We start from the raw sequence: 15,150 nt of genomic DNA, 5'->3' as shown, positions 1-15,150 counted from the left end.
CCGCCTGCTTCAAACTCTGAAAGGAAGCCCCAGTATCGATGGCCACCACCACCACACAGAGAGTGGTCACCCTACAAGGAAAGGAAGCACCCACTGTGAAAGGGGGCGGGGTCTGTAGAATGCCTTCCCAGGCAGCTCATTGCAAGTAATCATCTTCCCAGATCTGCCGTGGCAAAGAGAAAACAAGGCAAGTCGAAGCTTCCAGGAGAGGAGCTGAGAAGACTGAAGCATGGGGCCGTCTGACACTGGCTGTATAAGGCCGGCCCATCACGGGGACACTCCTGTTGGGTGTGTGCTTTGTGCCCAGTACCTCTCTCTGGCACATTAACAATCTGTGTATTCATTTATCAGCAGTACATTTTGAATTGTGTATTTATGGCACGGTGCACTTTTCATAGCTGAGAATTAATGAACATGCCTTTCTCATAACGAACAAGCACCTGGCTGCATAGTTAGCAATCGGAAACAGATTTATTTTTATTAGTGTATATGTGGGCAAATTTCCTATTGAAGAGGAAAAGGAGGAGGAGGAGGAGGAGGAGGAGGAGGAGGAGCCTGATGAAGTTTCCAAGCTAGGAGGGATGCAACTGTCAGCGACCACTTCTCTTTCATAACCTTCCACTTCTAATTTCCCCCTATCATATGTTCATGTCAGATGGCTTGATAATGCCTTTAAGAAAAATGGAATCATTTGTTTGTGAAGCCCAAGTCATCTTGATAAATCAAACAGTCTGCCCCTGCCCTGCACTACCCTCCACAGGAGACAACAGGAAGAAAGAAACCCAGTAGTCAACAGCTCCCACTGTCGCTGCCTCGCCTCCCTCGAAGGCTTTGATAACAAGCAGCCTTCAGATCAGAAATGGAGGACGGGGAGGTCTAGAGACCAAATGTTCTCTGGAAGGAGTTTGGTAAAATGTGTAGGCTGTGTTTGGAAATCATGTGAAATAAATAGATTTTAGCCATGTTTGTCAAACACACACACACACACACACACACACAAACATACAGAGAGAGAGAGAGAAAGAGAGAGAGAGAGGCATGTACTCACTCATACAACAAACCTGAGTAAGTAAAAGGGTGGGTGTGCTAATTTGATTCACAATAGTAACTTTTCTAATATATACACCCCACAACAGTGTATTGATTACCTTAAATAAAGTACAGTCACACCTTTTTAAATGATTGCATATTTGGAATCCCAGACATCCAGTCAGACTTGGAAGGTAGAGGCAGAAGGATCACAAATGTGAGGCTAGCCTGAGAGACAGAGTGGGTTTGGGGCTAGCCTGGACTACTTAGCATGAAGCCAGTAAAAAACATAAACTGATCTGCAAGTTTTCTTTTTGGAGGCTCAGTCTGAGGTGATTTTATGGATCCATTAAAATTCAAACACCTCCCCTGACAAATTTAGTCACCAAAGAGGGGCCTAATTGTTCTTTGTTTTACTTAAAGCGGGTAAGGATGAAATCTAAAAGCATGAGCAGAAAAGCCATGACTCTTGAAGCCAGTGTTACAGATTTCAATGAGGCTATTTTACACTGCCAAAGTCAGGGGCAGCTCAGACATCTGTCACACAGCACAAGACCGGTGTTCCCTTCCACCCCAGTCACCTTCTAGTCAGTCCTCCCCAATGTCTGTGGTCCTCCACCACAGCATGGCATCTGTAAGAGCTTTTGCTCTGTGTTGCTTTCATGTATGTACATGGGCCACATGTGCTCCTAGTGCCTAGGAAGGGTGCTGGTTTCCCTGAAGCTGGAGTTGTGGGCAGTCGTGAGCCACCAGGTGGGAGCCGAGAACAGCACTCAGGTCCTCGGTTGAGCTATCATCCTAGCTCCTACAGCATCTTTAACTAAGTTTCCATGGGCAGACAGAATCTGGAATTCAGCATCTGTGTGAGGAGGATGGGGTGTGCTCACACAACCTCTCTATGGTGGAGAATGGAAGAGGAAAGATGGGAGGGAAGGTCCTACAGACACTCACTGCCGCTGTCCCGGACCTTCTCCCTTCCGGGGCCTCCTTCTCTCTCCCTGAGGTCACCCGGGCAGCTTCACCTGCAGCCAGTGCTCTTACTCCCTGCCTTGACTGTGGCGTCTCGCTCCTGGGGATTGTTCTCACCGGAAGTTTTAGTCCCCTGATCTATAGTCTGCTGATGGGTGGCCAAGTCAAAGGTCCTGGGGACCAAGACCTGAGCAGGTTTGGTTTGCTGAGCACAGGAGTGGCTAGTCCAACCTAACTCCAGAATCATGGGGGTTAATATAGCTGTCGTACTGTGGGTAAGTAAGGGAGAGATATCACTCATTCTTTCATTGAATTGGTATTTACCACTTAGTACTCTTTTGAAGTACCCTGAAATACACCAGTGACTCTTGCCCCTGTGGATCCTGAAGTCTCCAGGGGGAGAAAGACATTAATCAAATAATTGCCCAGATAACAAAATGTGACAAGACACGGGAAGGAGGGAACTATGGGTGATGCTGGGTGCGAAGTACACATGGTCCTGTAGCAAATGTGGCTACCTGCTATCCTCCCCTGACTTTTTCCATCTGCTGGGTTCAAATAGTCAGAATACTTAAGCTTTGAATGTTCCTGTCTGCTGTAATTGCAACTTCCTCTGACTAAAGGTGCTTCTGTTGTTTCTCTTCTGACTTGTCTCATCTTCCTTTACTCTCTCAGCCCTCGACTCATAATCTTTCATTATTCTCCCATCATGCCTTTTAGATATGTTTTCTTTAACTTTTGCCTGTGTCCCTTCAAGCCACTACACTGTCCGCTGCACTTGCAAATGTTCTCTTTTATAAAATAAGGGTTCTGGCTTTTCCTGCTTCACGTATTTTGTTCTCAAGGGTGATGGCCATGTTTCAGTGGGCTTACTATTCCCTAACCTTTTCTTTTGCTTTTTATTGTTTTATTTTGTTTGTGTTGCAGAAGAACAAACCCAGGCACACTGGCCATGCACGCTAGTGCTGAGCTACACCTCACATCTAGAGTTTAAATCCTGATTTTTGTTTTTAATTTCACACTTGAATAAAAGTTTCTTTAGATGGGGGTTTCACCTTGTAGCCTTAACTGGCCTGGAATGCACAGCGATGCACCTGCTTCTGCCTCCTGAGTACTGCCATTAAAGATGTGCACCGCCACACCTGGCTGACGAAACGCTTGGAAATCTTTCATCTTCCCCTACGTTCGTGTCTAGTTTCTGCTGCTCCCATGTGCTTAATCTCTGCTTCCTCCCAGTTTCTTCATTATTATTTTATATTGCTTAATATATAAATTTACAAACACACGCATATATACACACACACACATATAGCACACACACACACACACACATATATATGCCTTGCTTGATTGACAAATAGTAGCAAATCTGGCACAGGGTCTTAGAGATAGCAACTTTACTCCCAGTGAGATAATTAATGCTTTTTGTGCATATATATATATATATATATATATATATATGCACAAATATGTGTAAATGTATATGTGTATATTGCAGTGCTGGGATGGAATGAAGGCCTCATATGTATTAGTCAAGCACTCAACTGCAGAGCAACACCTCTACCCTTTATTGGGAGATTCTAGACAACTGCTTTACTGCTGAGCCACCCATGACCCACCCCTCACCAGTATATTCTAGATTTGTCCTCTACTACTGAGTTAGGCCATAGCTGATAGTTAGGCTGCTTAGTCTTATGTCAACTTAATACACAACCTAGAGTTATTTCAAAGGAGGAAACCTCAGTTGAGAAAATGCTTCCATAAGACCCAGCTGTAAGACGTTTTCTTAATTAGTGATGGATGGGAGAGGGCCTAGCCCATTGTGAGTGGTGCTATCCCTAGGCTGGTGGTCCTGGGCTCTATAAGAAAGCAGGCTGAGAAAACCAGGAGGAGGAAGCCAGTAAGCAGCATCTCCCCATGTCCTCTGCTTCAGCTCCTGTCTCAGGTTCTTGCCCTGCTTGAGTTTCTGCCCTGACTTCCTTTGGTGGTGAACAGCAATATGGAAGTGTGAGCCAAATCAACCCTTCCTCCGCAAGTTGATTTCACATGGCATTTCATCTTAGCAATAGCTTAACGAAGACAATACCTTTTCCTCGCAATGTCCTTGAAGTTGATCATCTAGTTCCCTTCAAATGATGCCTAGCTCCTTCAGCAATGATGCCAAAATAAAAAAAAAATCAAAATACATAACCAATCTACCTACCTAAGCTAATTACCCACCAGTCGTTCATATGCATCTTTCTCCAGGCAGCACCAAATCTACTTTGTCTCTCTGTATGGTTTACACGATGCTATCTGCAAGTCTCAAGTCCAAGTTCACTTGTGCTAACAGAGTTCTCCATCCCATTTATGCTGACATCATGGCGGTTTGGGGGAGGAAATGGGGGAGAAGCAGTCAGCATGGGAAGGTGTAGGTGTTGGCAGGATAGGGGACCTCAGACATCTTCCTTTCTGGATGTGATCAAGATTGGTCACATTGGCCACACTGGGATGTGGTTTTGCTCATTTTTCCTAAAACAGTGGAACTCCCTTGTTTGAGTTTGGTTTTATCTGACTGCAAGAGTAATACATGATAACTTTAAAGGATGATAACCAAAGATATTTCTAGGTGAGGCAGGAGATCACTCTTCTTTGAGGGTGGCCACTAACAGGCTGCCCATGCATGTATGGGCAATATTAATTGGACTCGGGGTTATGAAAAAAAAGAGAGAGGAAGAAGGGAAGGAAGGAAGGAGGAGAGGAAGGAAGAAAGAAAGGAAAAGAGGACATGAACCTGGGAGGGTTATAAGGAAAGAAAATATCAGCCCTAATTCTTCTATCCTGAGATAATCAATCACCAGTAACTTTTCTCTTGATATCCTTCCAGATGTTTCTATGAACACACACACACACACACACACACACACACACACACACTGTCATGGCAGCTTGAAAATCAGCTCAGAGATTAAAAGCACTGCCTGCTCTTATGGGAGACCTAGATTTGGTTCCCAGCACCCACATGAAGGCTCACAACCATCTGTAACACAAGTCCCAGGGGGTCTGATGCCCTCTTCTAGCCCATGCAAGCACTGCATGCATGGGATGCACAGAAATGCATCAGGCAAAACATAAAATAGAAATTAAATTTAAATGCATAATAAATTTTCATTTTTATGAAGAGGATCATATTAGACAAACAGTCCATTTTTGTTAGCTAATAAATACATGGTGAATATTTTTATGTGTTGGTGACGGTCCTAAAAATTTCTTTCAAGCTGTATAACTGCATGGCTTCTGTAGTTAGCAACCATAGTTTCTTAAGGTATTCTTTTTCAAACAGCACTTGGATGGGTAACAAAGTTTTATCATTATACAAGAACATCTATGCACTTTCTATGTCAAATATCTCTATTAGTACACATGCATATCTATGGTAAATTTCATAAAAGAGGACTTGCTGAGATAAGACAAGTGGAGACATTTGACATGTGTGTCAGACTACTCTCTAAAAATATATGTGTGTGAATATATACACATATAAACATATATATATACATATACATACACACATACATACACACACAAATACATACACATGCACCTATGCACACACTGTCAGTCTAGGAACGTCTGATTTCTCCTAACCTTATAGGCAACACACACTGCCATCAATTTCACAGTCTCTGTCAGTTTTTGAAGAGCAAATCAATCGGTGAGTTAACCAGAACTGGTTCTTCCTCACTTTGAGGGCTGGCCAGATGAACACATTTCCATATGTTTCTGGGCCATTTGCTCTTCTTCCTGTGGGACTCACATGCCCATATTTTGAGGGCTGAATGACAGCCTTCTTGGAAACTGGTGTGCTGGGTCAGAGCGCTTTCAGGTCTGGGTATGCTGAGCAGTCAAGTGGATGACAGGGAGGGAGTGGAAGCCCTGTGAGGGAGCAGTGCAGCTCTGTAAGGTCTAGCTTACCTGATAAGACCACTGCTGTGGAAAAAAAAACATTGGGGTGGGTAGAGAAGAGGGGAGAGAGGCAATGTAGTAACATGGGAGGGAGACAGAGAGGCAGGCAAGAAGGGGGCAGGTGCATTGGAGGCTAGGAGGGAGGAAAGGAAGGAGGGGATTTGAGGCTGGGAGAGAGGGAAGGAGGGAGGGGATTGGAGGCTGGGAGAGAGGGAAGGAGAGAGGGGATTGGAGGCTGGGAGAGAGGGAAGGAGAGTTGCAGGACAGGAAGGACAAGGAATACTATGCAGTATTTCATACAGTCCCTTACTTTATACTCAATAAACACTAAACAAGAGCTCATGGATAGACAACATTTTCCCTTGTTTTGGAGCAGCCTTATTCGTTTGTAGGCACATATACTACAGATAGCCATGTGTTAGCCACATTTCCCACTGAGTATCTGCCCGTCTCTCTCTTGTGCTCTGCCATTGCTTCGCTGTGGTGGATCAGACCCAGGCCTGAGCACGTGCTAAGCCTGCACTCTACCACTGAGGCACATCTACAGCCTCCAGTTTTTGTTTTCAACTCAAGAAATGAAAACAAACCTTTTCCTGAACTTAAAACTATGTAGCCATTCTTTAAAAAAAAAAAAAAAGGAAGGACACATAGAAGTCTATCTTTACACTAATAAAAATTTCTCCCCATCTCCTTTAATATGCAAAGAAATAAGAAAAAAATGAAACTAAAAGAGAAAACAAAACCAAAGGGGGAGGAGGCTAAGACAGTGGCCACTGTTGAGCCTTGTTGAGCAGTGACTCTCACCTCTCCTGACCCCAGTGGTAAGGTCACGAGTCTGCTGGCCTGCAACAGTCTCACACAATTCTCCATAATGGAGTCCTCTACCTGCTGATTTGAAGTTGCCTCCCCCACCCCCTCCTTCTTTTTGTTCAACACTATGTCATGGGCATGCTGCTAAGAAGATAGTCACAAGTTAGCCTCACGTAGCTAATGCTATGAAGGTATCTGTTGCTGATCTTTGATTATTGACCGTTTGGATTTCTTTTCTGTGCTCCTGTCCTTTACTGCCTTTCTATTGGAAGATTTACCTTTACTGTATTGATTGGTTATGGCTTTTTCCTTTGCATTGGGAGTATTAACCCTCTGTCCACCTGAATGGAGCTTGTGTTGGTGCTCACACCATCCTTTGTACTTTAGAGTAAGGCTTGAGAAGGTATGTGTCTGGCTGGCTGTGACTGCCCATTGCTTGGAAATATTTAATTTCATGCCGTTAGATCCATTTAACAAATACTGACCAAGTGTCATGATATTATAGAGCAGCACCAACTGCCTTGTTTTTCCTGAAGGGTTTCTGCTCTGACGTCATCGAGTAGCAAGGGCATTGCCTCCCTGTGATAGCAAATCTACTTATGCTGTCTTTGGATTTATTCTATGTGCCTGTTTCTTTTTCATTTTTCATGGAACTCCTTGATGTAGCTGTGATTTCCTTTGTCCCAAAGAGTGAATTAGAAGTGCCAGGTGTGGTGGTGCATGTGTCATTCCACCACCTGGGAGGCTGCGGGAGAGCCTGAGCTATCTGGTGAGTTTGAGTCCAGCCTGGACTATGTGAGGTCCTCCTTAACATACCAAAAGTAAGCATGTGAAAGGCATAAAGGTCCTCAGCTCTTAGAAAGACTCCATTTCCCCAGTGGCTCATCTGAACACTCCAGGCGTGGAGATGAAGGAGCGCTAGAGAGGAAGAAGGCAAAGAAGACCCGCCCACAGGAGGGATGTGAGCTGGCGGAGCCAAGGAGCCAGTGTGTCAGCCTCTCGGAGCACTGAGTGCCAGCAGTGGTGTAGATATCCAAAGGACTCTGCTAACATTCTCAGAGATCCTCTCACATCTGTTCCTCTGTGTTTTCTGCATCTCTGTTCATGATAGCCGGGATGTGGAGGCAGCCTAGATGTCTATCCGCAGATGAATTGATGTGGAAAGTGTGAAACATACAGAAAACGTAATCCTTGTGGTCATAAGAAAAGAAGAAACTGTGAAAATGACTCGGAAAGGGATGGGTCTAGAAATCACTGTGTTAAGTGAAATAGGCTGGACTTAGAAGGCAAATATCACACATTTCTTTTCATAGTGTAGAAATAGCAAAGTGACTATGTAAGGGGAAGAGGCCTAACAGGCAAGATTTGGGGAGAATAATAACACAAAAGAAAATATTGCTAGACTCATATGTGTATTTATGTATGTATGTGTGAACATGTGTATTTATGTACATGTGTGCATGTGTGTGAGTGCATGTGTGTTGTGCACTATTTGAGGGCAGGAAGGAGACAGACAGTAGTGGGAACAAGGAAAGAAGACAGGACGGATGTGAGCAACCTACGATGATACGAACTGTATTTTAAAGGAAACACTGTCTCCCAACATTCTACATATATTTGCACTATATATTCCTGACTGCTCATCCAGCAGAGACCAAAGGGTACAGAACCATGGAAGAAGTTCACATATGAAGGAAGGGGAGACCAGAACCCACCCACTCTTGCCAGTGACAGCAGAAATGGCTTCCTGGCATCAGGAGCACTTCAGCACCTGTAGCCCAGTGTAGATTCAGCCCCTATGCTGTGATGTCAGATAGACCTGGTGGGGGGCGGAGACACCGAGTACCTCCCAGGAGATCTTAGGCGTCTAAGGTCTCCAAGCTTCCCCTTCTGTGTATGTACTTGGACCATTTATAGAGACGTCTTCTAAAACAAGAGAGACAAGACGGGAAAGGGGCAAGGCACAGGCCCTGATAAACATCAAGTTTTGTCTCAACAAGCATAGGCAGGCAGCTGCCATGGTGATCTTACTTAGAGGTTAATCTTTTAAGGTACAGGAGTGGGTGGGAACCTTGCCATAAACCATCATCCCCTGGTACCTATTTTGGAGACTGAGTCACTGTCCCCAGATAAAAAGACTGAACCTCTGCATGACAGGGTCAGACCTGCTGTCACTCACGATGAATGATGCCTGAGAGCATCAGAGACTTAATAAAGCTTGCAGAGGAGAGGGGGTGAGAAAGCAGCTGGCGCATGGCTGCCACATGGGCAGGAGCACCAGGGCTCTGGGTGAAAATGATCCCACAGCAAGGTGGCTCCTGCTCGGTCGGCACAGAACCCAAAGCCTCACCCCCCGAGACCATCTCCTCATCCTGTGCAGAAGACGTGGGTGTGCAGTGTACCCGGCAAGATCGTACATCTCCCCATGGTTCTAGAACCAAGAGTTGGGTTGGGTTGGGTTGCAAGATCCACTCCAGACACAGCTTCTGGCTTAGATCCACCTAACCTTGGTTGTCAGCACCAAAAAGGGGATTTTCACAGGAAGCAACCTTTGTTTGAGCTGGAGTGTCAAGGGAACGTTAAGCCCATTTCTAGAAAACTCCAGATTCAAGTAGTCCAGCTCAGTATTTACCTACATTACTTAAAATATGAGAGTATTTTATTTTATTTTTTTTTTTTGGTTTTTTTTTTCGAGACAGGGTTTCTCTGTGTAGCCCTGGCTGTCCTGGCACTCACTTTGTAGACCAGGCTGGCCTCGAACTCAGAAATCCACCTGCCTCTGCCTCCCGAGTGCTGGGATTAAAGGCGTGCGCCACCACGCCCGGCTGAGAGTATTTTAAACTTGGCAGTGTTGCATAATGGCAACCTTTGGGAGGTCGAGGCAGAAGGAAGAGAGTTTAAGACGAGCTTGGGCTGCATAGAGAGACTCCATCCAGCTCAAAGAACCCGAAGCTCAAAACAAACAAAAATATTTCAAAGGATATCTAAATGATTATTGTTAGCATTTCTTAGATTTTTAATTAAATGATATATGACACTCCTTAGGAAGAAAACATTGGCCTCACTAGTCAATCTACAAGTTGAGCTCAGCGAGGGAACTTTAAGAGGGATGCAGCTTTGGCTTGGGGAAAAACACCTGCGAGGTCAGTCTGGAAGAAACTGTCTCCATCCTCCCTCATTCTGATGGCCACCATTCTCCTGTCCTTTGATGGTGGCAGATTCTCAGCAGGCCTGTACTGGAATTATCTTAGCTGAAGCCAAGAGTGATTTGAATCCCTAAAGACCTTCATTCTCCAAGCTTAGGAGAGCTAGTGAACTGGTCCAAACGGCAGCTTTACCCAATAAGACAGTCACAGCACACAAAAAGATACAAGACATACCCCATGTAAGAGAATTTGGTGTGGTATCTACACTTCTGATACTTGAAGAGAGAGTGTAAACTTGCATTGTTCCAAATGTATGGATCCTTCCAGTTCAGATAGATATGCATGACTTAAGGGATGGCAGACAGATAAGTGATAGATTATAGAGATGAAAGAGGGCAGAAAGATCAGGTTACCAAGAAAGAATTGATAAATAATTAACAGATAGATAGATAGATAGATAGATAGATAGATAGATAGATAGATAGATGATAGATGATAGATAGATAGATAGATAGATAGATAGATAGATAGATAGATAGACAGACTGACTCCTTCCTCTGAATGGACAGTCTTTCAAATAAAATAAGCACCTACTGTATATAGAAGTATACTTTCTATTGATCACAATTATCTTATTGAATGTAAGCTATTCTGGGGAAAGAGGTGATGTTTAAATATATCAAGTCACAAATGATAATGCAGGGATTTATTAAGATGACATATTTTAAGTAAAAATTAGAATTCTATTTCAATGGCATTTTGAAAAAAAGGAAGTACCAAAATATGAGTGAAAAATAGCCAGGCTTATTTTTATTCTTGGCACTGTAACCTAAGGCCCAGATGCAATCAGTGCTGGGATGAGGACTCCACCACAGTGGGTGGTGAAGGGTGGGGCTGCTCCTGCCTTCTGGCTGCCCTCTCTCTGCTTATCCCCCTGGCAGAATGCCAGCACAGTACAGACAGGAACCCCCAAGCCACTAGCCAGGGGACATTGAGTGACTGAGCCAACTCCCCTAAGCCTTGGTCTGTGAAATGGGCCCCAGAACCCTGCTCCTTCAAACAGTGAGCACTTGAAAGACCTAGAGCCTAAACTGTGTGAACTGCGTCACCTTCTGGTTTCTTCTACGTGTGTCTCCTTCGGTAATCTGTCAACTGTCAGATCTGTCAGGTTTCCTGTCAATTAAAGAGGGGTACAATTTCTCCAATATTTCAAAATGTGTAAGTAAATGACTAAGTGGGGGTTACACACCTGAGCACATGTCGCTGATGAGAACATGCCTAAAACTTCGATCTCTACTAGTCACTGGTCACAGAGGAGCACGCCTTTAGCCCAGCATTGGGCAGGCAGACAGATGGATCTCTGCTGTTCAAGGCAAGTCTGGTCTACAGATGGAATTCGAGGACAGTCGAGAGCTACATAGTGATACCCTTTCTCATAAATGCAAAACAAAACACACAAACAGCAATAACAACAATCGAAAGTTAACAGAGTCGTAAAGAAAGTCTAAGCATCGTGTGCACCACTGCATAGTGGGGCAGAACCAGAGCATCCCAAAGGAAAAAGCTCTGTTAAAGTGAAGACAGGCTGTCTTCACTTTTGAAGGCAGGTCACATTTGAACGGCTTCCCTTTTTAAAAGGGAAGCAGGCATGGGTTGCGCTCAAAAGTCTCCTTTGGTGATAAAGCTTACCTTACAACAAAAGAGTGAGGTGTGTGGAAGCCGTCCCTTTCTTGTCTGCACTGGATGCGGCTCTCCTGCATGCTGGGTTATTGTGCGTAAGGAATGACCTAGCCAATGGCTAGCCTATGGGTGGCATATGCATGTTGTGATAAGATGTAAATGTACCAGAAAGGTCACCAGCAGACTAGATCATTACCATTGTACAAGTCAGACCATTCTGCCATTCAGGGCCATATTGATGAGCCAAACCGTTCACCGAGCATCTTACACACACACACAAACACACACATGGGCATGCACTTTGTGGCTGCTGGTGTTTCCCAATGTGTGTTTCGGTGTCTGCAGGTGCTCCTTTCTCAGCAAGGATGCAGGGTGGAGGGGAAAAGGTTGCTGCTGTTTGGTTCACAGTCTTAAGCAGAGCACATAGCCTCCGAGCCATGTCCCCCAGGGGGCTCCCAGTTCCCTGTTCTTGAGCTGCAGCTCTGCAGAACACTTTCCTGCACCCTCATGCAGTGGGAAGTCATGCCATCATCGGGTGACACAGATTAGTAGCTGGACACCCCTTGTTCTAAGTCCACTGTGATAGGGCTCATCATAAGGAAAACCCTTATTTCTGAGGCCAGTGTGGGACAGTCACTCTGTGGCAAGCCTGGGGTAGCAGCCACCATCTCTATCCACTGGCATCAGGGCTTCTGGGAGACCTACATGAGTGCTTCCTGAGTTCTTCCTCAACTTAGCTCTTCAGTGCCAGTTCTTTTGCCCATCTGGCCTTGCCACTTTCCCTGACATGGGATCCCTGAGCAGTGCAAAGCCATCTGATGAGCAGGATGCCACTGTGTATGCATGCACTGCAGAGCCTGTTCCCAGTCCACCATGGTGGAACAAGACAAGGGAGTGTGCCAATCAGTGGATGATCCCCCACCCCCTCCTTCCCAGAAGAAGAGAACCCTGGAAGGCTGATTACAAAGGACTACTGGGACTCCTAAGGAATGACAGTGTGGGCTGGTGGGAGTGTGGTTTCACAAATGATCACAGCTAAGCCTGGCCTGTTTATGTTTGAGTGTGTGTGCACGTGTGGGTCACAGTGAAACAGTACTGGACAAAAAACAGCTTAAGGAGGAGCAGTTCTTTCTGGCTCGTGGCTTCAGACCAGCTGACCCTTCAGGAACCTTGAGAAAGTGGGCATTCCTTTCCGACATTCATCCTGAAAGTGTGTGTGTGTCCAGTGTTTACTATAAACTCCCTGCCATTCCCTGGCAGCTGTTGGCAGATCAGGTAGGGGACAGCAGTGTCAATTCACTGAGATCCCGATGCTTCTGATTCTCCAGACAATGACAAGAGCCACCCTGGCCACCTCTGAAGCCATCAGCTGAGGCTGTGTCTCCTGGCCCCAACTTAACTGGAATCTCCAGTTACCACTTCCCCTGTTTCCTGCCATGCGCCCACCACCTCCACTGAGAATCTCAGTCTGGCTAGACCTTTGTCCAGTAGAAGGGACTGCTTTGATCAGATCTTCCCGAAGAGGACCCTAGGCTGCACCTATGCTAGGAATCTAGACTCATACTCCATCTAGGCTGAGTCTTCTCGGACAGTCTTCTGCCCTGTGACACTCAGTTCTCGTTCACTGGAGAAGGTATGGCAAAGAGCAAGACCAGTTATATTATGAAACACATGGAGAACAAACAGCTCATGGTTTACCCACTGGCCCAATACAAGAAGAGCTTAGTCCAGTCTAAGGTCTTTTCACAGTTGGTCAAGCTCACAAGTCACTGCTGAACACCTTTCAGCTGCACCATGTTACCACAGGAAATACAGAAGCTACTGCAATGATTCTGGTGGAGTGCTGTTGATGAAGCCACTTTGAGTTCTGAAAGATGCCATCAGGAAGGCCCTAGGAGTTAGCTTTGGGCGACATCATTAACTCTTGATTTACAGGTGATACGGAAAGGACTCCTTTGGCTCATGTTTCCTAGCCATCTTAAAAACACTCCTTCAATATGTCTGTTCAGAAAATGTATGCCAAGTGTCTACTACAGACAGCTGATGTCCTGTGGCAGCTGTTGGCAGACCAGATTGGCAGACAGCAGCATCAATGCAATGAGCTCGTGGGGCTCTTCTGACTGTGCATACAGTGACAAGGCACCCTTGCTACTGCTGAAGCTGTAATCAAAAGCTGGGTGGAGGAACCAATGAAACTGAACCACTCCTAGACACTGAGCCCCAGTTTTATGGGAAGAATCAGAAACATTGCTCTTTTGTGTATCTTGGGTGCTTGGCTAAGTCCATGATCACACTCCAGAGAGTAGATCCACCCCAGCCTTACCCCGAGGCCTTTGATATTCAACTGGTGGAAAACAAGGAAATACTGCATGGCCCTGCAAACCACAGTGAAATGCCTGAAGCTTGGCAAGGAGCCTGCACTTCTGGGATGACACTTGCTTCCATGGTACACATAGTGTGCTTTTTGGGACAGTGATGTTTAGTCTAATAATGCGTCTTAGGGGGTCTACCAGTTGTATCCCACTCCAGTTCTTTCTGTGAAAATTTGCCAAACCAACTTCATTCTCTATTCACAACAGATCATCCTATACTTAAAAAAAAAACACAAAACCCTTTGTTCTTTCTTTATAACTAAGCTGGGGGCACCAGTACGGTGAGGATGAAGAAGCAGGAGCCCTAACACCTCTTCTTGTGGTTCGCCATGTGGGTATAAAAAGTATTTCATGCTTCCATGTATGACAACTACAGAAAGTGGAAACCAGTGGTAACCTCCAGGGCTGCCAGACTCAGAATTGAGTACTCGATTGATTAGAGCCTCTAAACACTCTTCATCCAGGACCTGATGTCATGGAACAGCCAGTAAGTGGAACCACCATGATGTGGTGATTTCCCCAAAATACCCAGGACTTCTAAGACAGACAGTGGCTCAACTGATCTATTTCTAAAGGACAGGAATAACTCCAAAAGACTCTCAGCTAGTGGTATAAGGGCTGGGACCTCTACCACATAGAAGCTTTAAAGAAGGCTCCAAGTTATAGATCTGTGTTTCTTCTTTCTCTTGGTCTATGTGTCTATAGAATGAACCTTTTAATCCAGCAAAGCTTGTCACATTTTCAATTTCTGTGCTAAGTAAAACAACAAAAAAGTAAATTATTGTTGCATATGTAATGGACATTAGAGGGGAAAAGTATGAAAGAAATTCTATTAAGCCCACTGCCTGCTTACCTTGTTCCCAACATGGGCAAGCCTGCCTAGGAAGCAAAGCCTTACATCTTCTCTAACAAAGCTTTGACGTTCACGAAAATGTCAGCGAAAGTTGCCAATAAATACTGACTGAGGCTGGGGACCAGGAAGGGGAAGCAGGTTTATTTGCACACATTTTCATCAGTACACACATACACACGCACACGTACACGCAACACACACACTGCACATGCACACACACACACATGCGTGCACAATGATGAAGTCTATCCAGAACATGTGCATTGAGAGACTGGGGTGGGGGCAGGGAAGAAAGGAAAAAAGTGAATACCAGCAAGGAAGATATTTAAGGAAAGCAATGATTGAA

General features: G+C 45.1%; 1 protein-coding gene across 4 annotated transcripts in view; it reads right to left on the bottom strand.

Annotated features, from left to right (window-relative positions):
* Positions 1-15,150, bottom strand: part of Znf536 (zinc finger protein 536) — a 458,344-nt gene that overhangs the window by 202,631 nt on the left and 240,563 nt on the right. The gene's annotated exons all lie outside the window — the stretch shown is intronic.

This window comes from Mus caroli, unplaced genomic scaffold, assembly GCF_978045245.1.
Source record: "Mus caroli unplaced genomic scaffold, Mus_caroli_1 scaffold_8, whole genome shotgun sequence".
Lineage (NCBI taxonomy): Eukaryota > Metazoa > Chordata > Mammalia > Rodentia > Muridae > Mus > Mus caroli.
Note: the sequence above shows the minus strand (reverse complement) of the source record. Positions and strands in the feature narration are given on the sequence as shown.